This window comes from Triturus cristatus, chromosome 3_2 (assembly GCF_964204655.1).
Source record: "Triturus cristatus chromosome 3_2, aTriCri1.1, whole genome shotgun sequence".
In the NCBI taxonomy this organism is placed as follows: Eukaryota; Metazoa; Chordata; class Amphibia; order Caudata; family Salamandridae; genus Triturus; species Triturus cristatus.
Genome location: NC_140584.1, coordinates 928,511,366 through 928,532,618, shown reverse-complemented (window position 1 = coordinate 928,532,618; position 21,253 = coordinate 928,511,366).

Here is a 21,253-nt window from a genome sequence, read left to right as displayed (position 1 = left end):
ACTTTGCCAAAAAAGGGTCATTTTTCACAGCGAAATTGAGGTGTGTCCACATTGCGTTTTGCGCCGTTTCCTGTCGCGGACGCTAGGCCGACCCACACAAGTGAGGTACCATTTTTCTTGGAAGACTTTGGGGAACAATGGGTGGGTGGAAAGTTGTGGATCCAAGTAGATTCCAGAGCTTTCCACCACAGAAATATGGGGGAAATGTGGTTTTTTTTTGGCAATTCTTTAGGTTTGTAAGGGATTCTGGGTAACAGACCCTGGTGGGAGGCAGTCAAGTCACCCCATCCTGGATTCCCCTGGGTGTCTAGTTTTCAAAAATTTATAGGTTTGCTAGGTTTACCTAGGTGCCGGCAGAGCTAGGGTTAAAAAACTACAGCTAGGCACTTTGCTAAAAAGGGTAATTTTGCATTGTGAAAATGTGGTGTGTTCAGGTTGGGTTTTGAGCCATTTCCTGTCCTGGGCACTATGCCTACCCCTACAAGTGATGTACCATTTTTATCGGGAGACTTAGGGTAATTCAGATCTGTAAAGGAACTGTTATTACCTATTGAATTTCGATGCATTTCTGCATTCCAAATGAAAGACATTGTGTAACAAAGAAGTCATTCTAAAAAATGACTGATAATTCTCATGCTAGTATGAGTATCCCAATTTCGGAAATGTGCAAATATCTACTGTTTCTAAACTCTTTATTTTGTTCCCATTTCAGAAATACATAGGTGTCTTTCATACAGATTTTTCCATGTACACATTTTTACAGAATAATTACTATATACCCGGTACATAAAAACCATTGCAAGTTGCTGCTCAGTTTTTGGCTCTGGGTTCGTCGGGTTCTTGGTGAACCTACAAGTCCTATATATCCCCACAACCAGTAATTTCCAGCGGATGTAACGGTATATTGCTTTCAAAGAGCTGTCAAAATTAGAAGAAGTTACAGGTGAAAACGTTGACACAAAAGGCGCTTTTTTTCAACAAATTTTCAATTTATCCTATATTTAACTGTTAGTTTCTATAAAGAAACCTTAATGGATCTACACAAATGACCCCTTGCTGAATTCAGAATTTTGTCTACTTCTCTAAAATGTATAGCTGTCCAGGATCCATTATTGCTTTGGTACCCATTTCTACCATTAACTGGAAGGAGGTTGAAAGCACAAAAAATAGCAAAAATAGGCTATGTCCCAGAAAAATGCCAAAACTGTGTAAAAAATTTTGGGTTTCTGACAAAAGTCTGGTATCTCCTAAAAGCTGGGAAAATGGTGATTTCAGCCCCACAAACCCTTTTTTGATAACAAATGCAGGGAAAAACCCAGATGCTTTCATTTTCAGCCCGTTTTTCCCATTTTCCCCCCAAAAACAAAATTTTGCTGTATTTTAGCTCATTTCTGTGACCCCTCTAGGGGAATCCACAAACACTGAGTACCTTCAGAATCCCCATGATGTTGGAAGAAAAGGACGCAAATTTGGCGTGGATACCTTATGTGGTCAAAAAGTTACAGGGGCCTCAGCGCGCACTACCCCAAATAGCCAAAAAAGGGCGTGGCACAGGAGGGGGAAAAGGCCTGGCAGCGAAGGCGTTAATATACATTTATTTCTGATTCTTTTTTGCAGATACTGTTTTTCAACGTTAAAATAGAGAAATTATGCCAGAAAAAAAAAGATAAAGAAAAGAACAGAGACAGGAGGATTATTTGAAGAAACATCAACCACAAGTATTGAATGAACAAGATAATGTGGCTAAAAGGAAAAAATCTTCTGGTAAGATCACGAAGCAATTTATTAAAAATGTTTGTAGGAGCAAACAGAATGTAGATAATGCTGCAACTTCAGAGAATTTTTTAAGTAAGAAAAAAAATCAAAATGAGAGGAAAAGTAAAAAAGCAAATGTTCAGTCAAAGGAGATAAAGTATGGTAAAAGAAGACAAAATCAGTATAAGGAATTACGCAAGAAAATATTTTACAAGAGAGTAGTGCATAATTTGCTGAAAGATGTGAAGAAATATAAAAAGAGAGCTTTATTTTATAAAAAGAAGAAGCATATTGAAAGCATTGTGGAAAAGGCTTTTGAAGTAAAAAGGATATTGTTTATTTTAGTGTTAAACAGAATTCGATCACTAGATAAACCAATATATGTAATGAAGGCCAAAAGTAGGAGGAAAAGAGTTATTATTAATAAAACAAAATGTTGTGATGTTTTTTTGGGAGAATGGAAAAACAGTTCTAGTTCAGAGCCTTTTTTTAATGAAGAGAGTTATTCACTAAGTGAAAAATTATTGTATGCAGTTGACACCAGTGGTAGAGGTTATGAGGTTAGTGATGGTTGTCCAATGGAGAAAGAGAAAATGGTTGAAAGAAATGCAGAAGAAGTGATAGCTGATGAAGTTTTAGGGCGACGTGCTAAAAACCCTGTGTACACTTGGGATTGCAGTAGTGTTTGTAGTGTACGGCAGGAATCTATTGAAAAATTATGTCGTTTTGTACGAGTCTATACTAAAAAAAGTGTAAAACGGGGAGGAGCTTAGCGCGTGATCAAGATGGCCGCGTGAGCCTAGAGCTCCCGAGACCCTCGCTCCCTCTGGCGGCTATCCTGTCTATTATCCTGCTTTTGATGCCCGGAATATTGGAGGGGAGCTGTTGCTGAGGCGAGAGTCGCTGTCCGGATCGAAATCGTCCACCGGAGACCGAAGTTGTACTGGCTGGAAGTTTGTGGCCTACTCCCCGCACGGTGCCCGGGCCTTGCGTTGGCACAGTGCCCGTGCACTAATTGAACAACAACGGCCGGGCTGGGGACGGGTCGGCGGAGGGAGGGTGTTTCCACTTTCACTTTCACTTTCGCCTTCCAGTCTCCACAGCGCCCGGGACGGGACGTGCGTAGTGCCAGCCACTGGTCGCATGGTTGATTACTCTGTATGGGCAAGGAGAGTGTATACAAGGCAGATTGCGATGTCGACCAAGTCGGACGCCGACAAACAGAAGCCCAAGAGTACCAGGCGGGGCAGTTACACCCAGACTAACAACATGGACCGGTATGCCCACCAGAAGGGGTCTCCGGGCGGATCGGGCCCGATACTGGACGCCCCGAAGGACGCGACACCTCCCCCCACAGAACTGACCCTGCAAGATATTATGGGGGCCATCGAAGGGATGAAGTCCTCGATTGGGCAACAATTTGAGACCCTGGCACAAAAAGTGGATGCCATATCGATTGACGTCAATCTGGTTCGGGCAGACCTGGGGAAAACTAATGAGCGGGTTCAGTCCCTGGACCTCAAGACTGCCGGCCTCCTGGGCGACGTCTCCGGCCTTCAGCAGGAAGTCCGTACCCTGCGGACGGCAAATGACCACTTCGCCCGACGGTTGGAAGAGTTCGAAGGCCGCGCAAGGCGCAATAATGTGCGCATCATCGGGGTCCCGGAAAATTCGGAGGAGCAGTCGGTGGACCTGTTCGTGGAGGACCTGGTGGTGAACCATCTGGCGCCCAAAGGCCTCACTAAGTTCTTTGCTGTCGAACGGGCCCACAGAGTCCCTGGCGGGAGGCCCAAGGTGGGGGCCCCTCCGAGGCCGATTGTCGCCAGGATTTTTAACTTCAGGGACCGAGATGCCATTCTGCAAGCATCGCGGGTGGCCGGCCCGCGGCCATTCCAGAACACTACTGTAAGTTTCTATCCGGACTTTACCCAGATGGTGCAGAAGCAACGGCAAGGCTTCCTGGCGGTCAAGAGAAGATTACGTGAGATGGGACTAAAATATGCCATGCTTTTCCCGGCCAGGTTGCGGGTGGTGTTCGAAGAGCGGACTTTCTTTTTTGAGTCACCTGACATGGTCGGAGACTGGCTGGACACATTGCCCCAAGGACGGTCTGGCGTGGAACGCTCCGGTGGCGCAGATGGTGGTGGAGATGAACACTGAGCCAGGACTTAAGTACTAGGACTCCGGTTCCTCCGGGAGGTTGATAATCCGGGGGGTAGCGGGGGCAGTAGGGGAGCCTTTTCCTCCTCTGGGGTTCTTTTCGTAGATTAGTAGTTTTAAGGGGCGACAGGCACACTGCAAGTTGGGGGGCACTTTAGAGCTTACGCAGGGGTGCAGGGTGGGGAGTGGATGTGGGTTGTTGTTGGGGTTGTTGTTGTTTTTTGTTATGCAAGGCGTAAAGATGCAAGCTGCTGTGACTCGGGTCTGGTTCCACGCGGGGGGTGGTGGTCTCCTTACATGCTGGGATGGGGGGTAGGGGCCTAAAAATACTCAGTTGGAATGTAAATGGCTTGGGGGATCGTATAAAGCGTGGGATTGTCCTGCAATTTCTGAAGCGATGTACCCCTGATATTGTCTTATTGCAAGAGACGCACTTGATTGGTAACACGTGCTATGCACTCAATCGTAAAGGCTATAAATTTGTTGCACATTCCGGGTTTTCCTCGGGTTCTAGAGGAGCGGGAATACTTGTCAGGTCCTCTCTGCCATTCGAGGTTGACTCCACTACCGTTGACGATAGGGGACGCTTTGCGGCAGTGGCGGGGCGGTGGGAGGGCAGGACCCTGGTCCTGGTGTCGGTTTATGTCCCCCCTGCATTGCAGCCTTCTACACTAGCGGACTTAGAGAGGACATTGTTGGATCTCCCAGAAGGAATGTTGGTGGTGGGTGGCGACTTCAATGCGGTTGGCTCTGGCCTGCTCGACAGACACCCGCAGAGGAGTTCGGGGGGGGCTCAGACGTGGCTTCCTGATTTTATAGATACCCTTGGGCTAGTTGACTGTTGGCGATTGTTGCATCCCACACAACGACAATATACTTTCCACTCAGGGGCGCATGGCAGTCTCTCTAGAATCGATTATGTCCTTACCCTAGCTGCACACGCCTCCTTCGTCTCTGAGGCCAGGCACATGGCACGAGGTATTTCTGACCATTCCCCGGTGTGGATCTGTATGGATGTTGGTAGAGGAGTGGGTGGTAGGGTGGCCCCAATTAACCCGTGGTACTTCAGGGACCCTGCGACTCGTAGTGCGGTATTGAAGGCGGTCGACCGTTACTTTCAAGAAAACCTTGGTTCGGTCACGTCGGCGGTGTCCTTGTGGGAAGCGTTCAAAACAGTGATTAGGGGTGAGGCCCTCTCCTTGATAACAGCGGCCAAGCGTCGTAGAGACGCGGAGGTCGCCCAGCTTGAGGCGGAGATTGCGGTTCTAGAGTTGGCTCTGGAAGGGGAGGTCACGTCAGAGGCGCTGCACAAGTTGAGCCTTAAACAATCGGAGTACAGGGCCCTCGTGACGGATGCGGCCAAAGCCCTGAGTAGGGAACAGCGGGGCCGTCTGTACGACATCGGGGACAAGGCCGGGAAATTGATCGCGTGGCTAGACAAAAAGGAGCGGGCCAATCGTGTAGTGCCGGACCTTGTGACGGAGGATGGCGTTATGGTCACGGAGCCGGACGGCATAGTCCAGTGCTTTGCGGATTACTTCCACACGGTCTATACCTCCGTGTCTGATAGGCCAGTGGAGGATTCATGTGAGCTCCTGCGCGATCTTGCCCTGCCTTGCCTCTCCGACATAGACAGAGACGATCTTGATGGTGACATCACAGTCGACGAGATTGCGGGGGCTATCCGCTCTTTGCACCCGGGCAAGGCCTCGGGTCCGAATGGCCTGCCAATTGAGCTTTACAAACTCCGACCGGACAAGATCGCTCCGCATTTGCGGGCTATGTTTGTGGAGGCGCGGGAGATGGGCTGCCTCCCACTTGACCAGCGCCTGGCAACGATCGTGGTCATCCATAAAGATGGCAAGCCCAGGAACCGGTGCAGCTCATACAGGCCGATCTCGCTCCTTAATGCTGAGCCGAAGATCCTTGCCAAAATCCTCGCAAACTGGCTGGTCAGGGTGGTCGGGGATCTGATCCATCCTGACCAATCTGGCTTCATCCCGCATCGTAATACCGCGTTGAATCTTAGGCGCATCCATGGAGTGATCGCGAGGGTGGGGACGATGCGGGAGCCGGCCATGGTGGCTGCACTCGACGCAACGATGGCATTTGACACGGTGGAGTGGGCATACCTGTGGGCTGCGCTTGCGAAATTCGGTTTCGGGCCCGGATTTGTGGGCTGGGTAAGGCTATTATACGAAGAACCTCTCGCCAAAGTTGCAGTTAACGGTAGGGCGTCCCGTCCCTTCGATCTGGGGAGGGGTACCAGGCAGGGTTGTCCTCTATCGCCTTTGCTGTTCGCCCTCGCCCTTGAGCCACTGGCGGCCTGGATACGCTGGCACCCAGACGTGAGGGGGATTCGTTGGTCCCCTGACCACGAAGACCGCATTTCCCTCTATGCCGACGATATTCTGCTCTATCTTACTTCACCCCGGAAGTCCCTTATAGTTGTTTGCGACATACTGACTTCTTTCGGGAGGAACTCGGGGCTAACCATTAATTGGGGTAAGTCATATCTGTATGCCCTGTGTGGGGACGTCCCGGTTCCCCCGCGGAATTGCCCGATCCAGATTGCCCGGGAGGGTTTCCTGTATCTTGGGATTTATATCTCTGCCGACCCAACGGTGCGGTATGAGAGGAACCTGCTCCCTCCGTTGGCGCGCCTGCGGCGGGATGTGGCGGGCTGGCGGCGGTTGCCGCTTTCCCTCCTTGGCCGTGCGGTGCTATTCAAAATGATGTCTCTTCCCCGTTTTCTCTATGTCCTGCAGAACACCCAGGAGCTGGTTCCGGCCAGCTACTTTCGGGAGGTTGAGAGTCTGCAGCGTTCGCTGCTGTGGGACGGCCGCCCGCGTATAGCGATAGCAAAATTAACTCTCCCTTGGTACGACGGGGGTATCGCGCTTCCCGACATCCGGAGATACTATTGGGCCTCCCAACTGAGCGCGATCAATCATGGAGTCTACGGTCCGGCGCTTGGCCCAGGCTTTGCTATGGACCGGTGGTTGCTGCGGGGTGGTGGCTATTATAGAGCACTTTATTCGAAGCCATCGGCTGGGTCCCTCATGGGGCCGACCGGGGTGGCGGTGCACGTGTGGAAGACAGTTACGAACTCCCTGGGATGGAAGGATAGGCTCACCCTCGCCACTCCGTTGTATGACTCGGACAGGTTGGGGAACCTCTGGCACTCTAAGGGATTCGACAAATGGGATCTGATCGGCATCTCCAGGGTGGGGGACATGCTGACCAAGGGGCGGATTAAGTCGTTCGATGAGCTGCGGTCGGAATATGCGCTTGAGGGCACGGAATACTTCCGGTATGCGCAGGTGCGCCATGCGCTGCAGTCGGTCCTCGTTCAGGGGGAAAAGGTGCCTGAGTCCTCTCCATTGGAGGACCGGATCCTGGACGGCCATATGCCGGAGAGCACAATCTCCCTAATTTACAAAAAGCTTGTGAACGTTCGGACCGATCTCCTCCTGGGGGTGCGGGACCAGTGGACTAGAGACGGCCTTGAGCTGGACGATGAGGACTGGCAGTACGCGGTCTCCTCTCCTAAGGAGGTCGCAATCCCCGCCAGGTTGCGGCTTGTCCAGCTTAAGATACTCCACAGAGTCTATGTCACTGGGCCCCGATTGGTCCATATGGGTTTTTCCGAGGACGGGCTGTGTAAAAGGGGCTGCGGGATGGTGGGCACCTTTCTGCACATTATATGGGAGTGTGGTGTGATTGAGGAACTATGGAAGCGGATTCACGTTGTTATGCAGGAGGTCACGGGCATTGTATTGCACCCAGAGGCGCGGCGCTGTCTCTTGAATGTGTGGGGTCCTACAGACTACGATGCGGCGCAGACTCAATGGGTGACCCTAGGTAATATGGTAGCAAAGCGAGATATTGCAAGATTGTGGGGATCCCCTAGCCCTCCCACCCTGGATGCTTGGAAGGACAACATGGACTGGTGCATGTTCCGGGAGAAAACGGTGTATAGTGCGCGGGGTAGGCCCAAGAAATGGCATAAGGTATGGGGAGGTTGGAACCAGTATAGGGGGTTCATATGTTTGCCTCCTGCCACTGAACCACTAGAGGAGCAACTTTCCCCCTAGCCTCGCATCCGACTTGGGTATCTCTGATGCACCTCTGCTAGAATGTTAGCGCCTCTGCTACTCCCTCCTCCTCTCAACCGGTGGCTTGAACTGATGTTGGAAATGGGGCCGCCCCCTCGCTGGGAGCTGACGCGAACTTATGATGTATATTGCCTTGCTTGTTGTGTTCATTTTTAAAAACAAAAATTGGAACCTTTGTTTTTTTTCCTGTATGAGAGCTGTAGATGATTGCACTTGTAGATTGAGGAGCTGCCGAACCTCCGGGTTGTCGGCTGAATAGCTGTGTATCTGAATTATACGAATAAAGGTTCTTAAAAAATTAAAAAAAAAAAAAAAAAAAAGTGTAAAACAAAAGATTAAGCTGTTGCAAGGACTAGACCTTGCAGAGTGGGAAAACATACTGGTTTGCAAGGTCATTCTCTGGCTTGTCTTTGTAGGAAAGTTTGTGAAAGTGTTATATCACCATTTCAGAATGCTGGCAGTACATCATACTCAAATGCGGAAGTTAGTGAGAAGGTTGTATTATGCAAAAAGTCCAGCACTAAAGTTAAGTGAGTTGAACAGTGCTCTTTTACGTGGGTCAGTTTCAGATGTGAAGCAGGTCTGGGAGGATATTGAGTTTTGTTACTTTGGGCCTCAGCAAGAGAGTGAAGAAACTGACACATTAGTAGAACAAAATGTTGAAGACAGTGTAGAACCTGTAAATATAGAAAAATTTGAGGATGAAATCACAAAGTTGAAGGTAATTTCAGGTGAAAGACCAAATGTTTCTTGTATTTGTTGTCGACGAAGTCACTATAAAAATCAGACTAGGGGTGTCAATCTGTATTTAAAAAGTGAAATAGAAGATAATGATAAGTGGATGGAATTTGCAACTTATTTGTTGGTAGAGGATTGTTTTGATTTGGGATGTGAGCAGCGTATTTGCAAATATTGTTATAATAAATTAGATGAGAATAAAATGCCTGCTGGAGTTGTTCATAATAATCTAGAGTTGGTTGCTATTCCTCCAGAGCTGATAGATTTAAATACGTATGAGTCTATTCTGATACAATGTGTTCACCCGTTTCAGGCTATTGTTCGTATGGAGCCCAAAACAAGTAAATTACCTCCATCAGAGTTGCAAAGAGGATTGAAAGGAAGAGTTGTGTATTTACCATTAGATTTAAGGAAAAATGTTGAAACTATTGGTGTAGATCATGCAGAAAATGAGCCACTAGTCATTCTAGTTAATGGTGTTCCTACTAAGAATAAGAAAATCTGGCAAGAGTTAGTGGATGTGAGAAAAGTGGAAAAGGCATCATTGTATCTGTTAAAAAAATAATGAGTACTATAGAAATGTGTTTGTTGGAGAAGAAGAAATAAATTTAGCAGAAGATAGTGAAACATTAAGTGAACAAATTGAAAAAGTGGACATGTCCAGATGTGAAAAGATCTATGAACATTACAGTGTACATCCACTTTATTCCAAAGAGGTGATGGGGAATACAATTGAGTTGTTTCAAATGAAAAAAGCAACAGGAAGTCCCATGAGTGTATGGGAAGAGAGCTTGGAAGCTCGTTGTTTCCCGCAGTTGTTTCCAACAGGAAAAGGTGGACGATATGATGAACGTCCTGTGCAGATTCCTGCATCTGAATATCGGACAACAAGATTATATGCAGAAGATCCAAGATTTCGACAATGTATCCCTTATATGTTTAATCCTGTTTGAAAGTGACTTGTCTGGACTTTCATATGCAGTAAATCACATTTTAAAAACTGGAATGCATCTGCAAAATATAACTGCAAAGGATTTTATGGATAAAGTGCATCAGAGAGATGATCATTTAGAATCTCAGTTGATTAATCTGATGGCATTCAGCGTGGGACTAATGAATATTGGTACCGTCGACATGGAGAACTGAAATGTATGCTACGGAACTTGGGAACTCCTACATGGTTTGTTACACTAAGCTGTGCTGAGTATGCTTGGGACGATTTACTTGAATTTCTTCGAGAGGCAAATTCCAATCTAAAAAATATTTAATACAAGACATCTGGAGAATTGTGCTCTTTGGATCCTTCAATGTATGCAGATATTTCAATCATAGATTTGAAGCTATGATGTCTTTCATCTGCAATAAAAAGAATCCTCCACTTGGAGAAGTTGTGGATTTCTTTTGGAGAAAGGAGTATCAAGCAAGAGGTGCTCCTCACATACATATGTTGTTATGGGTCAAGGACGCCCCCAAATTTGGAACAGATTCAGATGAAACTGTTTTGTCTTTCATTGAAAATGATGCTACATGTGCTCTTCCAAATAGCAGAGAAGAGAAAAACTTAAAACAACAAGTCTTACGATTTCAAAGCCACAGGTGTGGAAAATACTGTTGACGAAAGTACAAGTCAAAGGATAAGTTCTATACCAAATGTCGTTTTGGATTTCCACGTCCTGTATTAGCCAAAGGAAGAGTGAACAGTTTTATGTCAGCTGTACGACATACCATCACAAGAAATTCTCCGAAAAACACCTACAACTTAAGAGGAAGCGAAGAATCAAAATACATAAATGACTACAATCCAGTTATTTTATCCATGTGGAACGCTAACATGGATATTCAGTATGTTGCGGACAATTCCATTGCTGTTGCTCGATATGTAACGTCTTACATTACTAAATAAGAAAAGACTGAATTGAAAGAAATGTGGGAAGAGATTTCTCACGAGAAGACTCTAAGTAAGAAATTATACAGTTTCAGTTTGAAGATGTTATAGCATCGTGAAATTGGAGCATATGAATGTTCAGATCGGTTATCATCTGCAAGTCTATATTTCAAAAGTAGAAGAATCATTTGGGTGAGTCTAGGTCATGCAGGAATGCGAAATCGGGTACTGAAATCTGTTCAAGAAATTGAATATTTAGCAGAAAATGACCCTGAAAGTACAGATATTTTGAAAACCAATATGTTGGACACATACTATCCAAAGAGAAGTCATCATCTTGAGAACATGTGTCTCTATGAAGTGCTGCAAAACTACACTTTTAAACGGAATATTACAGAGAACATCAACGATGGAAAATATGGAGTGATTGGTTCTGACGGATGTCTGGTGAAACAAAGGAAAGGAAATTTAATTAATCACAGAAGAGTTGTGACACTGGTGACAAAAGGGAATTTGACTAATTAGCCCTTTTGCAAATGTTCAAACCATGGCGTTCTGAACTGGAATTACTTGGAGATTTTTCCAGCTATGAAGATTCATTTAATGCTTGTAAAGATAGCATACAATGCAGTGCTTTCGCAAATTATGTCAAAATGTTGAAAGATGAAATTGATCAAGAAGCTACAATTGCAGCTGAGATTGCTAGAGACAGTTCTCAAGACAGTCAAAGTTCTGCTGCACTGAGTCACGATCCACTAGGACAACCAATTGTTCAAAATGAAGCAGCGATTGCAATGAATGTGGTGGAAACAGCAATGTTTTAAGCACAAGAAGATGCAATACAGTTAGGAAACTTGGAAGAGCAACTAAATGTTGAACAGAAACAAATATATCAGCAAGTGAAAGAGCAGATGGACCATGGATTACTTCATGAAAAGAGAGTGTGCTCATGTACATCATTTCAACCTATCCGAATGTATGTGAGTGGTCAAGCTGGAACAGGAAAGAGTTTCTTAATTAAAGTAATTACAAGTTATCTGCAAAAAACAACTGAGTCGCATTTGTCTTGTGTTGTCACTGCTCCAACTGGGTTGGCAGCACATAACATTTAAGGAATTACTTTACATCGTTTACTAATGCTGCCAGTAGAGCATGAGAACAAATTGGAACACCACAAGCTATCTGGAGAAACTTGTTGTGAAGTTTCAAGAGTGCTGAAGAAAATGAAACTACTCATTATTGATGAGGTGAGCATGGTTTCAAACTTGATGCTTGCCTTTGTGCATTTAAGAATGCAGCAAATTCTTAAAACAGAGTATGACGTATTATTTGGAGGAAAACACGTCATAGTTTTTTGAGATCTACTGCAACTGACACCGGTAAAAGGACAACCGGTATTTAAAACACTTGCCCATGAAGATACCAGAAAGTCTCTTGGCAGTGTTGGTAATGTGAACATTTGGAGTAATTTTGAATACAAAGAACTGAAAACAAATATGCGACAGGCAAATGATGCTGAATATGCAAGTATTCTTCAAGATATAAGAATTGGAATTCTTTCAAAATTAGGGAAAGAAGTTTTGGAGAGTCGATTCATTTGCAATGTCTTTCCAAATGAAAATGCAGTTCCTGCAAAAGTGTACGTGGAAATTGCTAAAAATAAGTCAGTGATTTGCTTAATGCCGACACTGCGTGAGTGTTCAATATTCAACGAAGAATTATTAAAATTGGAAGTTGAAGAAATTGTAAAAATGGAAGCCATCGATAAAATACTACATGAAGGAATCACTATTATTTTGACAGGTAAGTTGAGATCAAAACTAGATTGTTTAGAAAAAAAAATATCTAAAACTGCTGGTTTGGAAAAGACACTGTATGCGTGTGTAAACTGTCGGGTAATTTTAAGGCGTAATTTGGATGTAGAGAAAGATTTAGTTAATGGTGCAATGGGCAAAGTGGTGGATTTTGTGAATTATCAGAAAAAAGAAGGAATTGAATTTTTAAAAATTAAATTTGATCAGATTGATGAAGTTAAAGAAATTGGTCGTTGTTCAGTTCGTTTTTTGCTTGTTAAAGATTTATATGTCCGTAGGAAACAATTTCCATTTTCTCTGGCATATGCAGTGACTATTCATAAATCTCAAGGATTAAGTGTAGACAGTGCATTGGTGAACATTGGATCTACTGTATTTAAAGAGGGTATGGCATATGTTGCTTTGTCGCGAGTCAGAACATTATCTGGTTTGTTTTTGATTGATTTTGATGAGACAAAGGTTACTGCAGATGCAAACTGTGTAAAAGAGTATAATTGGTTAAGAAGGGTGTATGCTCCAAATTTATGTCAATATCCTGTATTTGAAAAGCGTATGGTTGGTCGAAAAAGAAGGTTAGAAAATATCTGTTCTGGAGGTATCAAGAAAAGAACAAGATAATGTTGTGATTGCAGGTAAAAAGAAATTGGACACTGTTGAAGAGATTGTTGGTTATCAGTTTGAAAATAGTGCTGGTGTCAACTGTTATGCTAATGTAGTGGTCAATGTTGTTTTTTATCTGGAAGGTTTGCAAGCACAAATTATGGAGAATTGGGAAAAAAGATTTTGTTCTCTGTTGCATTCAGTTTATGAAAAATTGACAACAGATAGAAGTAATATACAATCCGGCCTTTCTTACAAATGGGAATATTATTGTGAAAATTGCATGTATACATGTAGCACCAATGTAGACAGTGAGAGATTTCTGTATTTAACATTACCAGACTGTAAATCAGTGTCTTTCGATAAACTAGTGAAAGGTGCAATTCAAAACATAGAATGTATCCAATGTAAATCAGAAATGTTATCCACATTATTCTTAACAAAATATGGAAAATACATAATTTTAATGATGCAACGTTGTACAGCTGACGGAAGAAAATTGGATACTTTAATAAAACAATTTGTAGCAGCACAACTATCAATATCAGGAAGGACTTTTGTAGCAATTGCAATAATTTTCCATGATGGTCCTTCCACCACATCTGGACATTACACTGCCTATCTAAAATGTGACAAAGGCTGGACACTTTGTAATGATGCCCAGTTGGTTTTCAAACAACGTTTGCCTAGTGAATTACCAAATTCCTACCTAATATTTTTAAAGCCAAAGTTTTAGGAAGATAAATCACTCTCTGAGGAATTTATTATTATAATTTAATAGGACTACCATTGGACAATTTACATAAAGAAGAAGTGCAAAAATACCATTTGGCCTCAAGGAAAGGTATATTTTTGAATTATGGACTTTTTGGTGGTCATTTATTCGGTGATTATTTTAATGCAGCAACATTTACAGTATTTATAAGTTAAAGTTATACATTTTTTTAATCTGTAAGCATTTCATATATGTATGATTTGTATTTTCTGGTATTTTACTGAGAATAGTATGTTGTTTGTTTTTTAACAATCCTTCTGATTGTTTTTTTTTGCCCGCTGTTAAGTGATGAGTACCATTGAAATCACTATTTCTAGTGAAATTCAATATATTCTGAGAACAGCAAAAAAGGCAAACAAATTACTTTGTGGAAATTATGTTGTGTTGTAAAAAATGTATTATTATATGTTATAATTTTTTTTTCTTTTCTTTCACAGATCCAAATTTTAAAATAAGCAATTTTTAAGAATTTATATTTGAATGAAAAACAGAAAAAAATGTATGCCATTTTTTTTTTTTTTTGTGAAAATTTTTATTGTGCAGAAAGAAGGTTACAAGCAAGGGCCTACAACCACCTGGGCCGGCCGCTAGTAGGTAAAAGTTCAAACAGTGCAAACACAATGACTGGCCCACCGGGGCTCCGCACCCTACAGAAGATCAGACTGCACATAAAGGAAATCAGGATACACCCTTTTAATATAAATAACAACTTAAAACAAAAGCGAGGCAAGAAAACATGAGATGGGCGTCGGGCCACAGCAGGGGCACTTCCATATCCGACCACCCGATGGCAGTCAAGAAGAAGGGGAACAAAGAGGTAGGGGTGGGGAGGAGAAACGGGAATACCAAAACTATACGCAGATGTGCCAGATAATTAAGGAACCATCAAGGATCAGGGGGACAAGGCTACCTCAGACGTTTCCACCAGGGGGGGAGCACAAATACTTCCACGATACACATTCCACTGCCCCCAAATTCTGCTCCAAGCCCCGGGTTTACCACGAGCCACATACACAGTCTTTTCCCTGAACATGCACCAGTCCATGTTCTCCTTCCAGACAGACACGGTGGGGGGCCGCTGCGAACCCCAAAGCTGCGCTATGTCCCTCTTTGCTATCATGTTCCCCAGAGCCGCCCACCGAGTCTGGGCCGCGTTATAATCATTGGGCTCCCACACATTCAGAACACAACGACGCACCTCCGGCAACAGCGAGACCCCGGTGACTCGGCTCATGACCTCATGCACCTGACGCCAGTATTTCACCACCTCGCGGCACTCCCACAGGATGTGGAGAAAGGTGGCACTGTGCCCACAGCCACGCTTACAAAGCCCGTCCTCAGAAAACCCCATCGAGACCAATCGGGGACCCGTCACGTAAACGCGATGGAGGATCTTAAGCTGGACCAAACGGAGACGGGCCGGGATGGCAACCTCCTTAGGAGATGACAGCGCGGACTGCCAGTCCTCGTCGTCCAACTCAACCCCATCCCCCGTCCATGCCTCCCGTAGACGCACCAAGAGGTCAGCCCGATTATTGATCAATTTTTTATAGATCAAAGAGATAGTACTATCGGGAACGTGACCGTCGAGTATGCGGTCCTCGAGGGGCGAAGAAACAGGGACCGTGGACCCTTCCCCAAAAACCGAGAGCAGGGCATGCCGAACCTGAGCGTAGCGGAAAAACTCCCTCTCACTAAGCTCATACTCGCTCCGGAGCGCCGCGAAGGTCTTGACCGCGCCTTTAACCCACAGATCCCCCACTCTGCTAATGCCGATCGTGTCCCAGTGCTCAAAGCCTTTCGTCGTCCAGAGGCTCCCCAGGCGGTCTGAGGCAAACAAGGGAGTAGCACACGTTAAACGCTCACTCCAGCCCATCGCTGCATTCGCCGCCTTCCACACCCGTACCGCAATCTTGGTAGGGCCCGTGAGGGTCCTACCAGCAGATCGGGAGTAAAGCGCTCTGTTATAATTACCGCCGGGAAGCAGGAATTTATCCATCTCATACGCCGGGTTCAGACCAGGAGCATACGTGGCATGATTAATTGCCGACAGTTGGGAGGCCCAATAGTACCGTCTAATGTCAGGAAGCGCGATGCCCCCATCATACCAGGGGAGAGTAAGCTTTGCCAGAGCGATACGCGCCCGCCCGTCCCAGACCAGTCTCCTCTGCAGACTCTCCACCTCCCGAAAGTAGGCCACCGGAATGACATCAAAGGAGTTCTGAAGTGCGTGAAGAAATCTGGGAAGGGACATCATTTTAAACAGGGCCGCGCGACCAAGCGGAGACAGGGGCAACCTACACCAACGAGCCGTATCCACCCTCAAACGTCGGAGTGGAGACAGGAGGTTCTGCTCATAGCGGACCGCCGGGTCCAACGAAACATATACCCCCAGGTACTTAAAGCCGGATGAGGACGTTTGGATAGGAAGTAGAGGCGGCAAAATGGGAGGGCCACCAGAGATAGGGTACACGCAAGATTTGGACCAGTTAATTATCAAACCCGAGTTTTTCCCGAAGGAAGTGAGGACATCAAATAGAACATTAAGCGACTGTCGCGGCGAGGTGAGGTACAGAAGAATATCATCCGCGTACAGCGAGACCCGATCCTCGAAGCCCGGGGCCCACCGGATCCCTCTGATAGAGGGCTCCCAGCGGAGCCAGGCGGCGAGCGGCTCCAAGGCAAGAGCAAAAAGCAGAGGGGACAACGGGCACCCCTGCCTAGTGCCCCTCCCGAGAGCAAAAGGCCGGGAAGCCCGCCCATTGACAACCACCTGAGCCATTGGTCCGGCATAAAGAAGCTTCACCCAGCTAAGAAATCCCTCCCCAAAGCCAAACTTCTCCAAGACCGCCCAGAGGAATGGCCACTCGATGGTATCAAAGGCCATGGTGGCGTCCAAGGAAACCAATATGGCTGGTTCGGAAAAGTATTTCGCCCTAGCTAGGACGCCGTGCAGACGCCGCAGATTAAGAGCGGTATTACGGTGGGGGATGAAGCCGCATTGATCCGGATGAATCAGATCACAGATAACGCTCAGCAAGCGGTTGGCGAGGACTTTAGCCAGGATTTTGGGTTCTGCGTTTAAGAGGGAGATAGGCCTATATGAAGCACAGCGGTCACGTGGTTTACCCTCCTTAGGAATCACGACTATAGTCGCCAGACGCTGGTCGGCGGGAAGGGAACCCCTCTGGTTCCGTATGCCATTTTTTATTCCTATTACTGTGAAGGTAAGTTTAACTAAGTCTCAATATGCAGAATGAAGAGGCCTGCAAGAAGCTACAAAGTTGAAACACGTTTCTAAAAACACTCTGTTTATGTAGTTTTGATATCTGACCATAATCAGATATCATGTGACCTGCAAAAAAAGAGATTTGAGGTGTTCATAATATTTCACCTTTTCAGCTGTTGAAGGACTGCAATCATTTCAATCATTCTTCTTTGAACATGTTTGCAGACAAAACTCTGTGCTTACTTTTATCATTCGCAAGGAATTTTAAAAACGGAAATATGTCACTTTTTGTAACATAGTTATTGTGTAAGATACTGTTTCATATTTAGAAAGAGAGGAAAAGGCACTCTGTGCACCTTTTATACTCCATGTAAATACAACCTCATCATGCAGACCACTTTGCGTTGATAGGGTGTTCTATAAGTGTTGTTGTGCATGATTGCGCTGAATACTCATAGAACAAGGCACATGTCTAGATTTATCATAAATCTCGATATGTGTGTGAATGCTGTACCATTCTAAAATTGGTGTAGGAAAGCACAACAAGGAGAATTGTTTTCATTTCTCCACATTTTTATATCTTCAATGCATGCTAAAATGTTCAGCATACATTGAAGGAGAAAAATGCATTTTCTCATTGTTTTTGTGCAGGAAGGTGTGTCTTCCTGCAGAAAAACAAACAGCACATGACACAGATATCCTTGCACTATGGTGCAAGGGTGCCTGTGTCACCACATGGCTGCAGTTTAAGCAGCCGTGCCGAGAGAAGCATAGATTTGCAACATATTTATGTACATATGTTGCATCCCTGTGCTTCGGAAGTACTACAGCAAACTGCAGTTAAAGAGGTTACTGTGTGATGCTGCAGCACTTCCTTATAGTTCTGCACTTATACATTCACCATACGCTACTAATGCATTAATTCAGTCAATTACGTACTACACATACATTCATCTAAACTTTCACACACTAACAAAGTAATTTAGCTCTTTTTTTAAACCAGGAAAGTTAGTTCTTAGAAGAACTTTTTTTTTTCTTCTTTTATAATTTTTTGGGGGTTTTCTAAACAATTTTTACATTTTTTTGGTTTTTCTGAAAAAAAAAAAGAAAAAAAAAACAGGAGAAACCAAACAATGAACTTCAGGGAACAATAATTTTTTTTTTTTTAAACTAGCAAATGTGACTTTCTTGGCGGCGGCAGATCAGATCGATCGACTGCTCACCATAGCACAAAGTCGCATTGCACTTAGTGCAGAGCACTTTTAAAAATTGAAATCGAGGACGGATGTCCAAGGTTTGGGCTGATGGATGGACTCTTGATGTGCTCGGCTGCGATGAGGTGGATGGCGCAGGAGCAGGAGTGTTTCTCATCCGTCGGCACTCTTCTTTTGCAAGATTGTTTGGATGAAGGGTCCTCATTTGCTTCATCATACTTGCCGTGCCGCAAGAGTATTTCTTGTTAGGATCCCCTCTCGATAGGACTCTTTTGCAAATCTTGCACGTGACCAAGGTGGCATTGGTCTTAATCTGCCCCTCGGGAAAAGTAAAAAATTTCCACACCACTGAAGAAAAACGTTTTTTGAGTGGTGGCTCCGGCCAAAATTCATCCTCAGAACTATGAGGTGATGCTGGTGATGCCTGCTGCCCTGAAGCCATATTTGGTTGAAAAAAGTTAGAGCTAAGTGTAAACTTAGTCTAAAAATTCTTCTTCTCTCCAAAGAGATGGTTCTCCAAAGAAGCTCAAAGAAGAATGATTGAAATGGGTGGGGTCTTTCAGTAGTTAGAACAGGAAGTGTAATGAACCAATCAAATCTCTTTTTTTGCAGGTCACATGGGATCCGCGCACCCTGCGCTTACGCAGCATGCACCCAGCGCGCATCCGCGAAATTGAATTAAAAAAAATTATAGGATTAGATGTAAAAATATATTAGTTTTAAGACTAGTTTAGAGTTTGTCTTCAATTAATATTCACATGAAATACATATATATATATTTTTTTAATGTTAAATATTTCGCGGGATCCGCGTACCTACCGCGTCAGACGCAGATGATGCATCGCGGAAGCACGTAAACGTCGCGTTACGTACATCGAACGTGTCGCGTAGAGGCTGGGAGTCGCGTACCGGTCGCATTACAATCGCGCACTAAACACGTACCCAACGCATACCATGCGCGGATGCTATCGCGTACGGATCGAGAACGGTGTGCGTAGGGTGCGCGGATCCAAAAACATGGAAAAAACATGAAAAGTGAGTGGGCCTCCCTGTTCGGTACGTAGAGGGGCCCCCTCCGTGCTCAATCAGAAGCTCTCCGGCCAGAGTGCAGTGCCGAGGGGGCCCCTTGGAGCTTGGGGCCTGTGTTACGCCCCTGCGTGGGTGGGCACCCAACAAAGTAGAGCTACCCACACGAAGAAAGACAAGTGGTTCTGATTTAAAAATATTTAGAGAAGGGACTACATTGTAATTCTAATTGTTGAAAAGGGGTGTGGATGTAGCAAACATATGTAGGTGCCTAATCGGCTGCTTGTTGTATATTTAATTGTTCATATACAGTGTATGTGCAATCAAGGCTTTGCATCTACTCTGACCTAAATATGGTGCATACTTTACACACTCGGCCTGTTGTCTGTCCAATACATTGTGCAAGTGTCACGGTGCACGTACTTTGCTCTCTGTGGTGAGCATACATGTACTTAGATCAGCATAGTGAACAGGTCGACTCTACTATAAATATTCAGTAGTGCACAATAATCATATGCGCAACTCTTCCACGTACTTAGCCCTGTACTGTTGTCAGCACTGCCCAATGTGCATGCACACATCAAAGCCACGGGCGTGGCTAAACGCCGATCATGGCGGAAGCAGAATAGAAGAGCCCCGGAGCCCGGGCACAGATATCCTGCAAAACCGTGTGCGGATTGAAAGCAAACCCATCCTTGAGCCCTGAAACCGTAGTACTCGCTTCACACAGCTAAAACTGAAACGTGGCCTTCGTGACGGCTGCCTGATATGGAGAACGTGAGGCAGAGACCTACGCAGCACCAAAGATGTCCGATGTGACCTGTGCTGCGACTTGAGAAGCCATCCAGACACTGTGCCCATCCTCTTGCAGAGGCCCCTGCTGTACCTGAAATCACCAACGAAGGGACTGGGGAAGCGCCAGCAGCCCTGAACACCGCTGACTCTGGCAATGAGCGGGGGAGAACGCATCAATCAGTGCGATCAACGGCAATCGAAGTGTGGCCTAGGCGACGGCTGTGGGTGACGGAGTGAATGAGACCGGGACCACGCAGCATTGTGATAACCCGGTGAGTCCCAAGCTGCGCACCGGGCAGATACATAGAAGAGGTGCCCACCCCCTGTAAAAGCCCCTGCTGTCCCCTGCTCTACCGCAGGGAAGACCAAGGACATGCTGCAGGCCCTGAGCTCAGACTGTCTCCTTCGCGTGTGGGGGTGATCGAGCCCGTTTGCGCAAAGCACCCTGGGTACGGCAGGACCCGCGGGCCAATTCTTCTTCCCTTCTCCCCCCCGATGAGCTGGTGGGTGCGCGTCTAATGGACACCGAAGGCATGGGGAAAGTCCCTGATAGCGCATGGCCCGTGCTGCATGAAAAACTTACAGCCCTGTGAACAGGCCTGGTGGTGCCAGAGTCTCGCTGGGCATTTGCCCGCACATGTACTGGGTGAGGTTCCCAGACACAGCGATCGGTGGTGCCGGACCCACCTTGCCTTCCCGCACCAATCCGGACCTCCAACAACCCCCATGGCTTTCTTTCTCCCCCCCCTTCCCTATGGTTAAGGATTACGGCATAGCTGGGGTGTATGTGCACTAACACTTAGGGGGGGTGGGAGTTGGCAGTGCAGGATGCCCCCCCCCTTTGCTGCTCCAGAGTATGAGCTGAACTGATGGGGCAAACATATATCCAGAAATTAAACAGAGCTGTTTGAGCGGGCCAGTAAATGAGAGTGCGGAGGCATAGAAGAAATCTCAACACAGTGTGCCTGATGTACTGGCTGGCTCGCGGATGTCACAGAGACGTGGAGGTGAACACTGTGAACACATATATAGGATTATTGGGAGAGGTGGGCCGGCGTCGAGCAGGAGCTTTAAGGTCAACACCCCCTGGTGGAAAGATTGGATGCCTGCCTTGGTCCTCGCAGGTGCTGCACTTAGACCTCAG